The following is a 20,162-nucleotide window of genomic DNA, read 5'->3' as shown; positions in this document are numbered from 1 at the left end:
GCTGGTATCCAGCAAACCACTCTACGGAGGGCTCAGACTGGTAAATTTAACCGAAGAGGGCAAAGGATTTTAAAGACATTGTAAAACACAGCTACAAACGATGCTGCTTCCTACCTGAAAACTGGGAATCGATTTTCTTTTTTAATGGTATCTGTTAAGCACTTACCGTATCAGACGCCGTTCTAAGCACCGGGGTAGATACAAGATGATCAGGTCGGACACAGTCCCTGTCCCAGATGGGGCTCACAGTCTTAATCCCCATTTTACAGCTGAGGTAATTGAGGTACAGAGAACTTAAATACTTGCCCAAGGTCACACAGCAGACAAGTGGCAGAGGCATGATTAGAACCCAGGTCCTCTGAATCCCAGACCCATTCTCTTTCCACTAGGCCACGCTGCTGAGGCCAGATCTGCATGGCATTGTTATCTTTTAAAGCAAAATTTTCATGAGAAACAAGAGATGAGGATGTCAAAGTGAAAAGAGTGTCGGGTGCTGTAGGCATTAAGCATGACAACACAACCAAGAACAGCCTTTTTGTGTGCACAATGTCGCCAGGGCTGTGGGTCCCACATACCGAATTGTACATTCCAAGTGCTTAGTACAGTGCTCTGCACATAGTAAGTGCTCAATAAATACTACTGAATGAATGAATGAATGAATATATGTACACTTCACCACCAGATGTGTCTTCAAATGTGAAGTACATACTTAGATTATAAATTCCTGAGTGCAGAGATCATTTATATTCTTTACATTATGCTCTCCCAGGCAATTAGTACAGTGGTCTGCACAGGTAGGTGTTCAATAAATGCTAGCGATTGATTGATTCAGTGAGTTTAATAGAGGGGGTTGAGTTTGTCTTTTTAAATGGTGTTTTAAGTGCCGGCATAGAAACAGATTAACCGAGTTGGACACGGCCCTGACCACCTATGGCTCACGGTCTTAACCCCTGTTCTCCAGATGAGGTAACTGAGGCTCAGAGAAGTGACTTGCCCCAGGTCAAACAGCAGACAAGTGGCAGAGCAAGAATTAGAACCCTCTGGGGCCCATATGCTCTATCCCCGAGGCCATGCTGCCTTTCGGTAACTGTCTATAAATTCCATTATTATCCCAGCATAGTAGAAGCCCCAGCTGTAGATAGACCTAAGAAGGCAGAAACACCCCTCCTCACTCCCTCTACTCACACACTACTGGATGGGGAACAGACCAGCTAAAAATCAAACCATCCCGTATGAAACAGGGTGAATGGCCTCTCTACCCAGGAAGCAGGTAACTGATAACTGGGCATCCTTTCTCCTTGTAGATCACAGTACGGTGCTCTGCACACAGTAAGCGCTCAATAAATACAATTCAATGAATGAATCTACCAACTCTGTTGGATTGTAATTTCCCAAAGCGCTCAGGACAGTGCTCTGCATACAGTAAAGGCTAAATAAATACCACCGATTAATTAGCGAGGGCCCAGAAGCTGCATGCCATTTGCCAAGCTCAGCTGCTTTCAAGAGGTTAAAGTTTCAAGTGTGGTCAGATGAAAGTGAAAGGAGAGATGACAAGTGAAAACACGACAACAACCAGAAAAACAACTTTCCTAAACAAACGGAATTCCCAGAGGATGAGGCTCCACGAAATGGATCTCTAATATGGGGATGCAATACCTGTCCTTCCTCCTATTTAGACCATGAGCCTCGAGTGGGACAGGGACCTTATCTGACCTGGTTATCTAGTAAATGCCCTAATGCTTAGCACAGTGCTTGGCACATAGGAAGCACTAAATAGCAGTTATCTCGCAATATTTCTATTTCGTGAGTTTTACCTATTTCATTCCTACACCTATCACATTATGTCCCGAGGTAGGGTGAGACTTAATTAGGGTAACTGCCTTCAACATCTTGCGGACGGGCCCTAATCGATCAATGAAAAGTACTTACCGAGCACTTCCGGGGTGCAGAATATAGGACTAAATGTGTGGGAGGATTCAATAACATGAGTAGACACGATCCCTACCCTCGAGGACTTTAAAATATAGCTGGGGAAACAGACACTAAAGTAAATGACAACAAGGAGGGATCCCAGGCCTGGGAGTTGAAAGGGCCTGGCTCCTAATCCTGCCTCTTGTCTGCTGTGTGATCTTGGGTAAGTCACTTAACTTCTCTGGGCCTCAGTTATCTCATCTGTAAAGCGGGGATTAAGACTGTGAGCCCCATGTGGGACGGGGACTCTGTTCAACCTGATCAGATGGTATCTACCCCAGAGTTTGGTATGGCAAACGGCACAGAGTCGGCACTTCAATTCCATTTTAAAAAATTCACTAGGCAGAGGGGTTAACTTTGCAGTTCCATGGTCTTCCAGTTTTGTTTTTCCTTATGATGCAGAGGGAAGTGAGTAAACCCTACTGAATTCGCCAGTGCCTGTTGGAGCCATAACAGCCGGTTAAACTTCCATCCATCGGACCGCGTTTTTCCGAAGTCAACGACACTTTTCTAGAATTTCAGAACAGACCACTAGGTGGTAGAGCACTACATAGAAAAGTCACCTTCACAGGCAATTCTTGAGGTTTATCTGGGACTTGGATAGTGTCATTTTTATTCAATTTTGTCTGTTTGAATCTTTGTTCTTAGTGAAAGCCTGATATATATATATACACATATATATATGCACATACAAATTTATATTTATGCGTGTAAATGGAGAGATAGATATCAGATTATTCATATAATGTATAGGATTATACTCTATAAACATATACAACAAAATATTATATAAGCATATAATTAATATAATTATATATTAATTTTCCATCCTTGAATACTCGTAAAAGTCTTGGTATTTTCTAGAGACATGAATACACACATATGAGCTGAATATACACATGAGTATATAGAGAGAGAGAGAGATTTAGATAGATGGATAGATAGATAGATAGATAGAGAGAGAGAGAGAGATAGAATATATATGTATATAGTCAGGGCTTTAGAAAACACCAAGGCTCTTACAGGTATTTTAGGATGGAAAATTAATCCAAATTAAAGAAACCATTAGGAGCAAGTTCAAAAATTCTCTGTCTGTGGGATGACATATCCTGCAGTGAAAGCCTAAACGTTTGAATCCCCCACAAATGTGTATTTGGAAGGTTCAATTATTTATAAAATTGCAAGTTGAAAGCATTAAAAATAAACAGGTTTGAATGTAAGAATGCTCAAACTAAAGTCTTATGCCAGACTTCAAATAGGTTCTAGGAATTTCAAGAGTTGCTGTATAGGTAAAGTGTATGCCAGTAGATTATTTAATGTACAAATTAATCAAATAAAACTCCGTATTTATGAGAAGAGTTACATGAGAATTGGAGGAGGAAGCTATGACTTAACAGTCTTTCTTTTATTTCTTCAGAATTCCTGCCTCACTACTCCTGAAAATATTAAATTTTCCAAATGTCACAGGCTAAACTTGCAGTGTTTCCAACACTATTTGAAATTAGGCTACTTAAATTTTAAATGTGTTTTCAATGAAAAATTGCCTAACTAAATTAATTTCATTCTTTATTGTGTTTTCAAATATATATCATTTAAAGCCAAATACCTTTCATCAATAGAGGGAAATTCAGATACAATAATTCTACTTAAAACCATCTTAATGGCTTAGTAGGTCACCTCAATGAGGAGTAAAAGTCATTTTAAATTTAATGCTGGTCGACAGCCGGTGATGACTGCTTCAACTAGAGTTTAGAAATGATTTTATTTGCTCCTTGAGCTTGAGGGAATTCCATTTCTTTCCATCTCTTTGTCATTCTTGTTTTGAAGTTCAGTGGAATTTAAATACTGTTCTCCACTTTATTTATTGTAGTGTAGTTGAGTCACAGATGATTGCCCTACTCAACGACCTGTGGAACGAATAAAAACGGATAGGTATCTTGCAGCAACACAATAGAGTCGGAAAGAAAGGAGAAGTTTGATATAAATCTGAAGAGCTTCTCTGTGTATTTCTGTTGTCTGCTACTACTATTATGCTAGCGATACAGACACCGTAACATCTGGTTTCATCTCCGTAATTTGTGTTTTGAACTTTTCCTCTTTAAAACAAAAAAAATAAATAAATTTTTGTCTAAATATTACATTTGTGTTTTCACTTACAAATGGTTTGGAGCATTTGACGTCTCTTCCCGCTCCAGCTTACTTTTCATTGCTTGCCTGGAATTTTTTTTTCTTTCACCTCAACCTTAAGAGTTTTTCCAGAAGAGTCCTGATAGGATATTCATAGAATCTTTATCCTTATAGGATCCTTTTAGGATATCAGTTTATTAAGGTGATGGAGTCTGGCTTTTTAAATGACCCTATCTCATCTTTGACTTTTAGCATCTCTCTTAAGGCTGGTCATAGTCTTAAATTCAAAAAATATTATTGAGTAATAAACTGAATATACAAAAGCATGTGTTCTTAAATATATGGTCTGCCGTCCTTCTGGATTTTGGCAGTCTAAATATGGAAACAAGCATATAGTTTGCATCAGTTCTGGTACTGGGCTTTCTTTCCATGGGAACTATGCAATCCAGTTTAATTTTCTAATCTGTTGTTCTCGATAGTTCTCTCAGCAGGGCAAACCAATTTGGAGGCAGGCTCTTCTGAATTTTATAGGGAATTAGTGATTTGGAAATCCCCAAGAGGTGATTACGAATGAGTTTTCTGTGCTTCGAAAAATGAAAAAGGTATTCCAAAGTCTCAGGTCTGACTTAAATAAAACAATAAATGGCACGATTTATTCGTCTGAGTACCTTTTACCAATAGTGCAGTCTGCATGTGTAATTCTTCATCAATCAAAATGAAACTATATTTCAATGATTTCAAAACATCATGTGAATGTATTCAAAATGGCCCTAAATGGTCATTTAATGCTGGAAACCATTTGTTTCCTATGAAGATGGATGTCAAAAGTTATCAAGCATATTTTACTACTGTTGCCATTCAATGCTATTATTTCTTTAAATTAATCTTTTTTGTGGAACTCAATGTTTTCCTGAAAACCTTTTCGTTATGTCTGCCATCACGAGCATAGATCATCTTTTATCAAAGTGGAACGTAGTAATTATTCTTTTCAAATCTAACCATTGTAATTATACATTCTAAATATGAATCCCAGTGTTTAGTTAATTAGGTCATATGACTGTAATGTCACCTTGCATTAGCAGCAGATTATCAAATCTTGACAATTTCATCATATCTCCATAGAGGTATGCAAGTAGAAAAGGACTACTGTAATTGTGAGATTGAAATGAAATAACCATAATGCAGAATTCTTAAAATATTTTATGTTTCTTCTAATGTTGTTTGACAATGAAATTGATCATTATAGCATATTGTAATTCTACTAATAGATCATTACTGTTCCTGTGTGGGAAGTGTGTAGAAATGGGCTCGATTTTTTTTTTTCTAAGAACGCTTTCAAGTTAAATAGAATGGAATTCAAAAATGTAGAACTGAAAGTATTTTGGTATTTCAATTTACAAATACATGAATTATTAAACTTTTCCAAAACTGTACTGTGCTTAACAAGGAAAGCAGTGCAAATTGTACTTAGAAACGCTGCCATTTTTAAGGGCTTTAATTTCAATTTTATGTTTCTCCCTTTTAATTTCCACTAGCAAAGTGGAAGCTGGTAATATTGGCTATTTTTCAATGTAAAGATTTTCATTCTAATGATCAATTTGGGCAATATTAAAAATATATTTTTTATTTTTCATTATAATCAACTTTGGCTAGAGGGTGTCGATAATGTCTATGCTATCTCTCTTTAACCTGTGTTTTTGTGCATTTTCCTCATAAACAGACTACAACCAGATTTTCTAAAATCCTTCTTTTGCTCTATGAAAAATCATTTTGGGATTTTAAAATTAATTGTTACATTCTAATGTTAACTGCTTCCAGTTTGGGTAGACTAACCTTTATTAAGCAAAGAGATTTCTAAGAGATTATTTTACTAAGACACCCTCTCCATGTCCATAATTACAAAATACATGCCAAATAGAGTTTGAGAATTCTATTTTGCTTCAGAATGCTCCCATTGGGAATTGACTTTATGGACATACAGGGATTTCTCCAAATTTTGCCATTTATTTAGATGAGTGAACTTTAAAATTCCCAATTCCATTTTAAGTTTAAATTAACTTTAAAGTGTCAGAGATAATGAGTTGCAGCTTGGTTAACTAAATAACTCAATTACTTTTTCCACTAGCTCCATTACTAAAATAGGATTTTCTTTTTCTAAGAAAGAAGAAAAACATCAAGATACTTGTCATGAATGAAAATACAGTATTTCACACCTGTCTTTTACAATATCATCAAAGCTTCTGTCACGAAATCCCTCTTCCCAACTTTTATTGTTGTGTTAGCCGAATGATATTTCTTTTACAGCTCAAAGACGTACATGCTGAAGTTAGAATAAAGAAAAACGCATGGCTGGTTACAAGAATTTCAAGCTCTGCAAGAAGGATAAATGAACATTTTCTTTGATTGCTTAGGTCAAAGAAACAGGAGAGGATTTTTTTCTTACCCTAAATGAATATTTTTATTTGATAAACCCATTTGCTGGTTAATCCTATTCTAGCCAAGCTATTAGAATGTGAATACTCACATCACTGAACTTGAAATGAAATTCTCTTCTCATGATTTGCCTAAAGAGATGGTTTCCTGACACTAGGGGTCATTTCAGCTTGCACCATTATTGCAGGGGCTACATGGATTTTTTTTTTTTAATACAGAGTTTGACATTTACTACCAAAGTGTTCTCCTGGAAAAAGAATTTGCTGGGATCTGACTAAAAAACTCCCAGTGCTTTGTTTTTTAAAAAAATCAGGCTCCAGTATCTTTGCCTATCGATTAATTTTGAAAGGCAATCTGAATATGTTGTCTATGGTTTGTTTTCCCCATAAGGAACCAAACTGCACACACAAATGAAATGTTGCTGTGTCCAGGTTCCTGTATGTGGCTTTATACATATATTCATTGGATTAACACCGAGCCACTTTCCTGAAAGCATATTCATGGGACCCCCCATCAGCCATAGTAAACATGCTCTTTCTGCTATGAGTATTTTGGGGGGACTTTTATAGATGACTATGAAGTTTGCCCCTGCACATTTTGGAATATTCCTCTACAGATATAAAACTAACCAAGTTCCCTTGATGCAAATATTTGCATCTCAGATCTCAAAATATTTGGTACTGCCATACTAGTCAACAGAGATAGCATTCTCTCTCCGCAACAGGAAACTAACCTATGATCCTAAAATTTGTACTTTATCCAACATGCAGGAAATCATTCTAAATTGAATAAATGAATTAAAAGATATACTATAGAACAACTGATTCCATTTTGCAGTAACTTTAAAAAATTTCTTTGAATCTAGTTTCATGCCTTCTTATGAAAAAAAAAAAGGAATGGACCTGTGAGAAATGAAAAATGTAGTCTCCGTTCTACTTGCCTACATTTTCTAGGCATTTAAATGTTTGATATTCAGTTATAAATTGCTCTTTTCTTTTGTAAAGGTACTCCAAAGATCCTTTCAAAATTTATTGGGTGGCAATAAATACAGCATACTAAATATAGTAAGTCAAATTTAAAGTGGGTATTTCGATGTCAATTTTAGGAGCTGCTTCATGCATATATTGAATTTATGAGAAGAAACACTGAAAAGTAATGCTTTTTCTCCATTTTTGCATGAATGAAAAGATAAATTATTCATCAACTATTCATTGATTTAAGTGTTTTACAATTAGAATTATGTTGTCAATGCTGCAAACATGGTGTGTTTGATCTGCAGGCCACGGTGCTACAATGCACTGGGAATTCTTTCCTGCTAAATACTGTTGGTTAAATCACTGAAAAAGAATCAAAAAGGCAAAGATTTTACTACCAGTTCATTTACCAACTTGTGGAGCTAGTTTGAGCAATTCCTTCAATTTCATTCCTTTTAGTTGGAAAAATAAAAATCCAGAAAACTGTTTGCTGACACATACTATTTAATGCATTGGAGTGAACACACACATGCATTTAAGGTGACAGAAATTTTGATAGTGTAACTATCATATTGACCTCAAACTGGCTCTTGTAAAATTAAAAATCAATGCGTGGAGATCCTTCTCATATTTGAAGATACATTTTAGGTGGAGGCTAATAAATGTTTGTCAAACAATTTGTATAATCATATTCCACTGGGATTACTCTCTTTTTTTTTCCTAACCCTCTGATTGTCAAAATAGGGAAAAAGAAAATGTCAAAATTCAAATATAAAAAATGCTTCAGAAATATACACTTCCACTTGTAAGATTAGAGTATTTTTTTCCATGTGAGATTAACACGACTAGATTTGTTTTAATGCGATCTGTATTAATTAAAGGGCGCTCTTTCTCAGCGGTAGCAGGAAGCTAAAATATTATACTGCATTAGGCCCAAAATAGGCATTTAGAACATGGTTATATTTAACTTGGCTAGCCAATACCTAGAGAAAGAAACCTCACCCCCAATCAGATCCCTCAACACTGAAAGAATGATCGGTAGAGAACGCCATGTCATTGCTTTATTTTGATTGGCCCCGCAGAGCACCAGGAAGGCTGATTTTCTTCCAAAATAGGTGATGCTCAGGAACCTTCACCAAAAAGCAAACACCAATCCATTCCCAAACTCGTTTAAAGATGTGTTGGGCAGATAGACACATTGGCACTGTTTCTCTCTCTCTCGGGTGCTCTCTAACTTTTGGGATGCTAAAATTCTGCCACCCATCATATCATATCACTTTTCAGATTTGTGCTTTACCTATTTTCAAAGTCCATTAGTTCCACTTCTGGTGTGACATCACTGGCTCCCTGTGTGGTAGAAACGGCAGCCCACAGGGGAAATATCTTACAAACAGCAACTGCTTCGCGCACTCTCCCCCCCTTCCTTAAAATAATAACCATTTGCTAAATTGTTGGGAAGTTGTTATAATTCCTTTTCCAAATTATTACTCGCCCTTTAGATTAGAAATGAGGCCAGGGTTAGCAATCAGCCCTAAATGGTAGGATTTCTCAAGTAAGAAGCACTTGTCTGATTGTGAAGTGGAAGCCATTATTGTCTTGATTGAGTCTTTTTTTTTCACTCGCTTGATTTGTAGTTGAGAGAGCATATTCACTACTGTACTGGGAGCAATCAGAGCTTCCCACCCTCATTTCTCCTCAGCGATTTCGGGTCCACTACTTTTGCACAGCTGCCACCTTTTAGCCTCCATCAAGCAGAATTTCTCCTTTTTTCAAAGGAGTGATGGGGGGAGGGGAAGAGACGAGCATATGACTTGTTTCCTGGGTGTTGGTTTTTGCAAGAGACGAGTTCAATTTTCATTTCCAAGTTTCTAGGCTTAAACCACAGGCCGGTACGGCGCAGCCCAGTGTGATTGAAAATCAACTTGGAATGAGTCTCGGAGCCTCGTGACGGGCAATTTTCTCTTTCTATATTTACATGGTCGGGAATAAACAGGTGCAGTGGCGCAAAGCTAGAACTTTAGCGTCCGAAACTGTGCTTAGCTTTAGCTCTGGCTTTGTTCACCATGAAATGCTACAGAAACACGATTTTGCACTTCTTGAGGCCTCACAGTTGTCTCTTGTTTGTTTTTGTTTTCTTTTCCTGAGAAACGATTGTTTCGCAAATCTCGGCCTCACAGAAAGGACCTACTAACCAAAGTCCCATCGTCCTCAGGTTCTAATTTTTCCTGAGCGTCAGTCGGACTGGAGATCACTTTTGCAGACAGCGATCCATCGATCGATCAATCTGCAGTATTTATTGAGCGATCCATCGATCGATCAATCCGCAGTATTTATTGAGCGCTTAGTGTACATGGAATGCAATAGAGTTGGTAGACACGATTCCTGATGGGGGAGAGGGGAGAGAAGCCTTCCCCTCAGAATCGAGTGCAGCAACTCACTCTACCCAAGAACCAAGGGGTGCGGTGACTTTTTACCTTTCTGATTTCTGATTTCTGATTTCTGAGTTCTTTCCTGACTATTTCAATTAGCACATGCTTATCCTATGACAACGAACTTTCAAAGCTCTGGATAATTTTTAAAACCCTCCTGCACCGTCCCGTTGATTGCACTCGAGAAACGACCCCTCGGATCACACCGACACCAAATCGGGAACTCGCACATTCTGCTTGAGGTTCATGAAATCCAGAGTGACGTGGCATTCAAATAGACATTCTCTATCTAGGTTCGTTTGGTTAATTGCATGATGCCCAGAATCAATCCATCAATCAATCAATGGTATTGAATGAACGCTTACTGTACACAGAGCACCATCGTACTAAGCATGGATGCTGTAACAGAGTTGTGAGGCGTGATCCCTGATCATAAGTTTACAAAAGATTGAAACTGCAATTATAGCTATGCAGAAGATTGAAATTTTATTACTTAAACTATACACCCTCTAAACTTGGGTAGGACTATTCTGTCTTGAAGTACACCCACCAATGTGTTCCATAGCCCCTTCATTTTTATCTTAATACAAGTAAGAAAAAAAAAGCCACATTGTTTCAGTCCAGTTGTGGTGACAGGGAGGAAACAATTTTACTAACACATTTCCTCTGAGTGGACTGAAAGCTTTTATTTGGAAGAGAAAACCATTATTACCAACTCTCCCATCTCTGACCCCATGTGGGCTACTATAATGTTTCTTGCCACGGGCTGCCGAAGTCCTCAAATCAACTTTTCTGTTCAAGCCACAATTACTTTTGAACTGTGGAACCCATAAATGCAACTGGAGCCCCGTAACTTCCACTTTTGGTCCTCCTGCTATTTAAAGATAGTTAAATGGTTTTTAAAAAAACTTTAAAAAAAAACACATTTAAAAGGGAGTGGACATGGTGCACTCTTCACAAAGGACTGAACAATTCCTTTAAAAAAAGTGCATTCTTTGTGAAATACTATTTGTTTTTTACTCAATTGGTTCCACAAATTGGTTTTGTGCAATAGCCTTCCTATGTAGAAGGTTTTTGTTTGGTTCCCCATTTTTCTCTTGCATCTGAGGGGCAACCGAGAACATATCTGCTGTAGCCAATGTGGCCTAAATTCCATTTGTTTCAGAGAGCCCCCTGGTTAGTCCATTGCGTTTCAGAGACCCCCACCGCTGTTAAGTGTTTTCTTCAGTAATCGATCCCGGGAGCGGGGAGGGGGTTGTGGCTAGGATCGTTCTTCTTGATATTGGCAATGACAGCGGTGTCATTGAAATCTGATGACATTTCTTCCCTGCTCTCCATCTCTTCAGGAATGCTAGCCCATCCTGCGGCTTTACTATTCCTCAAGGGTCTGACCAGGGAGGAGACATACTTAGAATTCCCGTTTAGACTGTGAGCCCATCATTGGGCAGGGATTGTCCCTATCTGTTGCCGAATTGTACATTCCAAGCGCTTAGTAAAGTGCTCTGCACATAGTAAGTGCTTAATAAATATTATTAAAAAAATACTATTGAAAAAGAAGTGGAGTGAAACCCATGTCTTCAAATACTGCCATTTTCATAGTCATTCAGTCAGCCAGTCAATCATATTCATTGAGCGCTTACTGGGTGCCGAGCACTGTACGAAGCTCTTGGGCAAGTATAACAGAGACATTCCCTGCCCACAGTGAGCTTTCAATCTAGAGGGGCGGCAGAGATTAATATGAATAAATTATAGATATGTACATAAGTGTTATGGGGCTGGTAGAGGGGATGAATGAAGGGAGCAAGTCAGGGAGACGCAGAGGGGAGAGGGAGAAGAGAAAAGGAGCCTCGACCTTGATATTGGAAAGTTTCCTGAGCAGACCAGCAGAGAGTTGCCGTCATTTCTGCAAGATTTTCTCACTGTGTGGCAGCCTGGTCTAGTGGAAAGGGCGTGGAACTTAAAAGTAAGAGATCTAGATTTTAGTGCTAGCTCTGCCACCGGCCTCCTGTGTGTCCTTTGGCAAGCCATTTAACCATTCGGGGCCTTTGCTTCCTCATCTGTAAAATGTCGATGCTTTCCCTATCCATGAGATTGCAAGTCCCCTGTGGGACAGCATCCATGGCTGATAATAATAGTGAAAATAATAATAATTGTGGTATTTGTTAAGCGCTTACTATGTGCCAGGCACCGTACTGAGCACTGCGGTAGATACAAGGTAATACAGTCCCTGTCCCACATAAGGCTCACAGTATTAATTCACATTTTACAGATGAGGAAACTGAGGCACAGAGAAGTTAAGCGGTTGGTCTGATAATTCACGTACCTGCGACGGTGCTAAGCACAGTTCTTCGCATGTAAGAATTAATATATCTCATCACAGCAGTAACAATAATCACACTACTAACAATCCACCCACACTCCTTAGCTTTATTATGGTAGTGTCTGATGGTATCTATAGGATCTTGGTTGATGCCTAGAAGTTCTTGGTTTGGTGGTGTCACACCAAGTCATGGATCTCTTATACTTCATTCATTCAATCATATTTATTGAACGCTTACTATGCGCAGAGCACTGTACTAAGCACTTGGAACGTACAATTTGGCAACAGATAGAGATAATCCCTGACCAATAACGGGCTCACAGTCTAAACGGGGGAGACAGCAAAGCAAAACAACAAAACAAAACAAGTAGTCTGGCGACAAAACAAGTAGTCTGGCAGCATTCTGTCATTTTCCTCACAATATTCCAATATGCGTTTTGATAAGCATATTTTCCCTTCGATCCTGAAGGCCTTCCAAGTATTGTTTTGCTGGAGGAAACTCTTCAAACTCAGAATCATTCTCATGAAAACAGATATAGGACTGTCAGCTAGCAGTGTACATAATCTGACGGCAACCACCATAATCAATTGACCGTGTGCAGAGCGCTGTATATGTGCTTGGGAGAGTTTCTTATGACTGAGTTGGTAGACAAGTTCCCTGCCCACCATTCATAAGACAAGTATTATAGTCTCTCACTGTTTGTCTTATATTTCTTGCACTTCTAGGGCTCTTGGATGTTGTCCTGAAGCTACTGCATTTAACTTCAGAGCTTGAATATGCCATTTCCTGGTTTGAACTGTGAATAAGCTCCATTTAGATAGAGTGTTAAGCAGTGAAAGAACACAAAGTGTAATTTCCCATAGTAAATAACATAAAGCAAATTCATGCTTTCCAAGTTGCAAAATATTTATCCTAACAATATAAGGTTCATAACTGTAGTTTCACCATCACCTAGCAATGTAAATATGGACCAATAAAGATTGGAAACTGGATTTCTTGTGTGTTCATATGTACACACAGTACTTGTCCAGTTGTTATCTTCCACATCCCATTCAGAGAAAAGGCATCCTCTTTCAGGTTCCAATGCCAAAAAACAATAGCATAAAAAATGTTCTGATTCTCGAAATTTTTTGAGTGTATCCATGGTGTCGTTCTCTAGTCTGAAGGTAGGAGATAGGTGATTATGACAGATCCTAAGCACCTCACTGCGAAGCCAGAGAGTTTTGCTCTTGCATTTTCCAGTCTCTGGGGATGTTGTGATTTTTCTACATTTCAGAATGTCATTCTTCTAGACATTCTTGCAGATCCTTGTGTTCAGGGAACATGTCTAACAACTTTAATGTATTTTATTCATTTATTCAATAGTATTTGTTGAGCGCTTACTATGTGCAGAGCACTGTACTAAGCCCTTGGAATGTACAATTCGGCAACAGAGACAATCTCTGCCCGTTGACAGGCTCACAGTCTAATCGGGGGAGACAGACGGACAAAAACAAGACAACTTAATCACGATAAATAGAATCAAGGGGATGTACACCTCATATTATATCCCCCCAAGCACTTATTACAGTGTTCTGAACACAGTAAGTGCTCAATAAATACCATTAATTGACTGCTACCTCCTCACTCAGAGAAGGCTATCTCCAAAGCTAGTGTGTTAGCTTCTTTTTTCCACAGCTAGTCAAGTGGCAAGATGAAATGAGATATTCTTAATAATAATGTTGGTATTTGTTAAGCACCTACTATGTGCAGAGCACTGTTCTAAGCGCTGGGGTAGATACAGGGTAATCAGGTTGTCCCACATAAGGCTCATAGCCTTAATCCCCATTTTACAGATGAGGTAACTGAGGCACAGAGAAGTTAAGTGACTTGCCCACAGTCACACGGCTGACAAGTGGCAGAGCCAGAATTAGAACCCATGACCTCTGGCTCCCAAGCCCGGGCTCTTTCCACTGAGCCATGCTGCTTCTCAATTCTTAATCAATTAAAAGTATTCACTGAGCGCTTTCTCTATAAAGCAAACTGCACTGAGTGGTTGGGTGAGTACAACAGAGTGAGCAGACACAATTCCTGTCCTCAAGGATCTTTCAATCTAGTGAGGCGAGCAGAATGGTCTCGGCAAAGACTCTATCAAAAACTTATTTCTGAAGCACAGGTTCTTGCTGTGTCCCGTTCTCAGGCAGCTATCTCTGCACTCTGTAGCTGTGGCTCTGGTGACTCAAACGCAAATGTGCAGAAAGAAGAGTTTGCTTTAGGAGCTGAGAGAGGAATAAAGTCTCAAAAAGACTTCCTCCCCCTGCCCGGATAATAATAACAATATAATGGTATTTGTTAAGCACTTACTATGTACCTGGGACTGTACTAAGCCGGAAGTGGATCCAAGCAAATTGGATTGGACACAGTCCCTGTCCCGCAGAGGGCTCACAGTCTTAATTCCCATTTTACAGATGAGGTAATTGAGGCCCAGAGATTTGAAGTGACTTGTCCAAGGCCACACAGCGGACAAGTAGAGGAGTTGGGATTAGAACCCATGACCTTCTGACTCCCAGGCCCATGCTCTATCCACTATGCCATGTTGGATGAGCACCAATGCAACTCCTAAAAACAGTGGTAATTTTTCTACAAAGTTTCATCCATCTCCACATCAAGCAAAATCTCCTCTCCCTCGGACTTCAAGGACTCAATTAGCTCTCTCCCTACCACTTGTCCTTTCCACTCCTTTCCCACTACAACCCAGGCTGCACACTTCCTTCCTCTACTCCTGACCCGCTTACTGTCCTACGTGGTCTTCCCTCTTGCCATCTACCTTTTGCTCCTGTTCTTTCTACCTGGAACTCCCTCCTCCTACATTTCTGTTTATATTATCACTTTTCCCATCTTCAAAACTCTATTAAAAAATCACATCTCTTGCAAGAAGCCTTCCCTGACCATCTTTCATCTCCCCATGCTGTCTACCTCCCTACTTCTGCCCAAAAAACTTGGATGTTCATGCCCCTTGTCCCCATAGCAATTACTTTCATATTCTTATTTCTCTCCTGCTTCCCCTACCTGTAATTTATTTTAACATCTGCCCCTCCACTATACTGTAAGCTCCTTGAGGTTTGAAATCACACCTACATACTCTATTGTAATTTCCCTAGGTATTAGTACAGTGTTCTGCACAGAGTAAACACTTGATAAATACCAGCGATCAAACGAGTACTGAAGCTCATCTTCCGGAAATGAGTCGGAATGAACAGTGAACGGACTAGCTTGGCATGTAGCAATCAGGAGAAAGAGAACTTTAATATCCATCCCTCTCGCAGCCCCTTGGTACTTTTTTATGGTATTTGTTGAGCACTTACTATCTGTCAGGGATGGAACAAAGCACTGGGGTAGGTTGGACACAGTCCGCGTCCCTCAAGGGGCTCAGAGTCTTAATCCTCCTTTTACAGATGAGGTACCTGAAGCAAAGGGAAGCTAAGTGATTCGTCCAAGTTCCCACAGCAGACAAGAAGAGGAGCCAGAACTAGAACCCAGGTCATCTTACTCTCAGACTTGTGCTCTTTCCACTAGACCATGCTACATCCCGTATACTTCCGTACATTGTCTTGTGTTATGCTGTCGAGTCATTTCCGACCCATAGCGAAGCCATGGACACCTCTCTCCCAGAACACCCCATCTCCACCTGCAATCATTCCGGTAGTGTATCCACAGAGTTTTCTTGGTAAAAACACGGAATTGGCTTACTATTGCCTTCTTCCGCCCAATAAACTTGAGTCTCCACCCTCGACTCTCTCTCATGCCGCTGCTGCCCAGCAAAGGTGAGTTTTTACTTGGAGCAGATTGCCTTCCACTCACTAGCCACTGGCCAAGCTAAGAATGGAAGGGTCAGCCTCTGTTTGATTCTCCCTCCCGTAGTCGAAACTGGTAGAATATTGGAAACTCTCCAGGTGTGACCCTGAGAGGGGCTTCTGCACATATCTACCTACAATTTATTTGATTTTAATTTCCCCATCTAACTCCTTTTGGGCAGACATCACCTGTACCTACTCTTTTGTACTGTGCTCTCTGAAATCAAGGGAAGAGGAGAAAAGTAGCATGGCCTAGTGGAAAGAGTATGAGCCTGGGAGTCAGGAGGACCTGGGTTCTAATCCTGGCTCCATTTGTTTGCTGCATGGCCCTGGGTAAGTCACTTAACTTCTCTGGGGCTCAGCTACCTCATCAATAAAAAGGAGATTATGACTGTGAGCCCCAGATGGAACAGAGACTGCATCCAATCTGATTATCTTATAACTACCCCCAGGCTTAATACAGTCCCTGGCACTTTTATTATTATTAAGTGCCGCCGAGTCATTTCCGATTCACAGCGACTCCATGGATATACTTTCTCCAGAACGCCCTGTCCTCTGCCATAATCCACAACCTTTCTAATGGTTCTTCCGTTATCGTTGTTGTGGTCTCTATACATCTAGCTGCTGGTCTGCCTCTTCCACGTTTTCCGTGGACTTTTCCTAGTACTAGCGTCTTCTCCAGAGAATCAGTCCTCCTGTTTATGTGTCCATAGTATGCTAATCTAAGTGGAGTCATTTGGCCTTCCAAGGAGCACTTTGGATTAATTTGCTCCAAAATCCATTTGTTTGTCTTTCAGGTAGTCCAAGGTATTCTCAAAAGCCTTCTCCAACACCACATTTCAAAAGAATCGAAGCTCTTTCTATTCTGTTTGTTTTTTCACTGTCCAGCTTTCGGATCCATACATTGCTTACCCTTTTTTTAAAAAGTAGTTAAGTCGGTGCTTTGCCCACAGTAAAACTCAATAAATACCAATTGTTGACAAGGAGCTTTCTGCAGAGGCTTTGAGAAGATCAGAACAGCAAGGGGTACCTTACAAAACCTTGGTAATAGTTTCCCCCGTTTTTCCCAAATCCAATTCTTACTCCCATGGCATCTCCGACACCCCACTGTCAGCAAAAATGAGCAGATTCACACACAGTAACCCTCTTTTCCTATAGAGAGTCAGGACAATTACAAAGACGATACAAATCCCTCCAGAAGGTGACCTGCCCAGTCCATTGTGGGGAGCTCGACCCTGCTTATTTACTAAATTGTGGCTTTTGGCTCATGAGAACAAATAATTTATATGTAATTCCTTTTGATGAATTTCAACAGGCAAGCGTGCAGACTGAATTACCGTTATGGGACTCAAAGTGTTCAAATTACCTAAGAAGAGCACGAGAGAAACAGAGCCATGACAATTAGCTGGCTGGGCAGCAGCAAATTAATCTGCATCATCCCCAGCAAAAATGAATCACTCAGGGGAGCAGCCTCAGAGAGAATCAATACATCACTGCAGCAAAAGATGATGGATAAGTATACACCTTGTGAACTGATGACAGTCTATTGCGTTTTGGTGTTTTCATCCACTTCCACGTGCACGGATAAACCCTCATTATCATAGCATCATTTTTAAACCTAAGGGACAGACTATACATTGATGCATATATATCACATTGTATATATGTAATTATATTTCATTATATACATGCATATAAATACAATTATGTGATATGGGTGTGTACATACCCCCAAAACAACTTTAAACTTTTGTTGACAATCATATGTTTACCTTGATTTACAATTGTGTACATATACGTGAGCTTATATATGTATACACACACATGCATATATATATTCACACACAATTGTAAAAGAAGGTAGACATGTGATTGCCTGCAAAAGTTTAAAGTTATTTTGTGAATTTCCCATTATGGTTAACAACCAATAAAAGTGAATTTTCCTTTCATATAAGATCTTGCTTGCAACTGAACCCAGAATCTGCTAGGTGACAAAAATCGCAAGGTTCGCACAATGCATGGCCTATCGTGGAAGGGAAATAACGATCAAGGAGAGCTAGAGCACAAAAATAATGGTAATAAACTTAATGAAGATGAAATGAGGAATGAGAGATTAAGAGAAATCAATGGAATTAATACATGGCTTACAATGTTCCCTACTCATGGAAAACTCAATTAGGGTGAGAGGAGTGATTGACCTGAGAAATGCGCAAAGACGTAATTCAGATAGTTGAAGACGTCTAAGGCCTCCACTCAGAAGGATAATAATTTTCACAGATACTTCAAGTTCTGCATTTAATAATAATAATATTATTATGGTATTTGTTAAGTGCTTATTACATGCCAGGTACAAGCAAATCTGGTTGGACACAGTCCCTGTCCCATGTAGGGCTCACAGTCTCAATCCCCATTTGACAGATGCGGGAACTGAGGCACAGAGAAGTGAAGTGACTTGTCCAAGGTCACATAGCAAACAAGTGGCAGAGCCAGGATTAGAACTACACCTTTAGAATGTGAATTTCCTGTGGGCAGGGATTACGTCTCTTGGTTCCTTTGTGCTTGCACATTTGGTTACTAAACTTTCCAAGCACTTAGTACAGTGCTCTGCACAGCGTAAGTGCTCAATAAACACGATTGAATGAACTCCCCTCCCCCAGCCAGGAGTACCACTTACATACCTACTGTTAATCTCTGTTGCTTTATTTTAGTGTCTGTTTTTGCCATTAGGTTGTAACATCACTGAGAGCAGAGATAGACCCTGTTTGCATCAAAGGCAGAAGTGCTAATTGCTTGAGGTTTTCACCTCGTCTCCCTTCTGTCATTCTTCTCCAAACTCCTTGAGCTAGCTGTCCACCCTCTGTCTCAAGTTCCTCTCCTCCAATTCTGTCTTTGACCTCTCCCCTCCCACCCCCATCCCGCAAATCTGGCTCCGTTCCTTCATGCCACAGTAACCTCCCTATCAAAGGTCATAAATGATGTCCTTCTTGCCAAATCCAACAGCCTCTACTCCATCCTAGGCTCCCTTAACTTCACAACTGTCTTCGGCAATGTCGACCACACCTTTCTCTTGGAAACATTATCCATCCTCAGCTTCACTGACACTGTCCTCTCCTGGTTCTCCTCCTATCTCTGGCCACTCATTCCCAGTCTCTTTTGCGGGCTCCTCCTCCACCTCCTTCCCCCTTAACTGAGGGTGTCTCTCAAGGTCCAGTTCTGGGCCCCCATCTATTCCCCATCTAAGCCCACTCCCAGTATAGTGCTCTACACACAGTAAGAGACCCCCTCCCCCAAATGTGAGCCCACTGTGGGCAGGGATTGTTTCCCTTTATTGCTGTATTGTACTTTCCAAGCACTTAGTACAGTGATCTGCACAGAGTAAGCACTCAATAAATACGACTGAATGAACGAATGATTGAAATATGATTAACTCACTGACTGCAGTGAGTTTGATTGGAAGCAGCGTGGCTTAGTGGAAAGAACACAGGTTTGGGAGTCAGAGGACGTGGGTTCAAATCCTGACTACGCCATTTGTCTGCAGTGTAACCCTGGGCAAGTCATAACTTCTCTGTGCCTCATTTACCTCATCTGTAAAATGGGGAAAGGACTATGAGTCCCATATGGGACAACCTGAATACCTTGTATCTACCCCAGTGCTTAGAACAGTGCTTGGCATATAGTAAGCACTTAAATACTATTATTATTATTATTATTATTACAGATGTGCTTGGGTGTCTCTATCTGATCATCCTCTACCCAATTAGGAGACACATCATGTACTAGTGGTTAGAGCATGGGTCTGGGAGTCAGAAGGATCTAGCTTCTCAACCCAGCTCTGCCACTTGTTGGCTGTGTGACTTTGGGCCAATCATTTTGCTTCTCTGTGCCTCAGTTACCTCATCTGTAAAAGGGGGATTAAGACTGTCAGCCCTATGTGGGATACAGATTGTGTCCAACCTGACTAGTTTGTACCTGTCCCAGCATTTAGTACAGTGCCTAATAAAAAACAGGAAAACAAAAGAGATGAGATTTATTTGCAACCCACTGTTTAGTTACATCCTTTGACTGGTTCCTGAA

General features: G+C 40.0%; 1 non-coding gene across 1 annotated transcript; it reads right to left on the bottom strand.

Moving 5' to 3' along the window:
* Positions 1–16,068: 16,068 nt before the first annotated feature.
* Positions 16,069–16,205, bottom strand: LOC114811863. The gene has a single exon (XR_003759559.1). It is a non-coding gene; the product is annotated as a small nucleolar RNA SNORA7 (small nucleolar RNA).
* Between the last annotated feature and the right edge of the window lie 3,957 nt (positions 16,206–20,162).

This window comes from Ornithorhynchus anatinus, chromosome 4 (assembly GCF_004115215.2).
Source record: "Ornithorhynchus anatinus isolate Pmale09 chromosome 4, mOrnAna1.pri.v4, whole genome shotgun sequence".
In the NCBI taxonomy this organism is placed as follows: domain Eukaryota; kingdom Metazoa; phylum Chordata; class Mammalia; order Monotremata; family Ornithorhynchidae; genus Ornithorhynchus; species Ornithorhynchus anatinus.
This window is presented reverse-complemented; position numbering and strand designations above follow the sequence as displayed.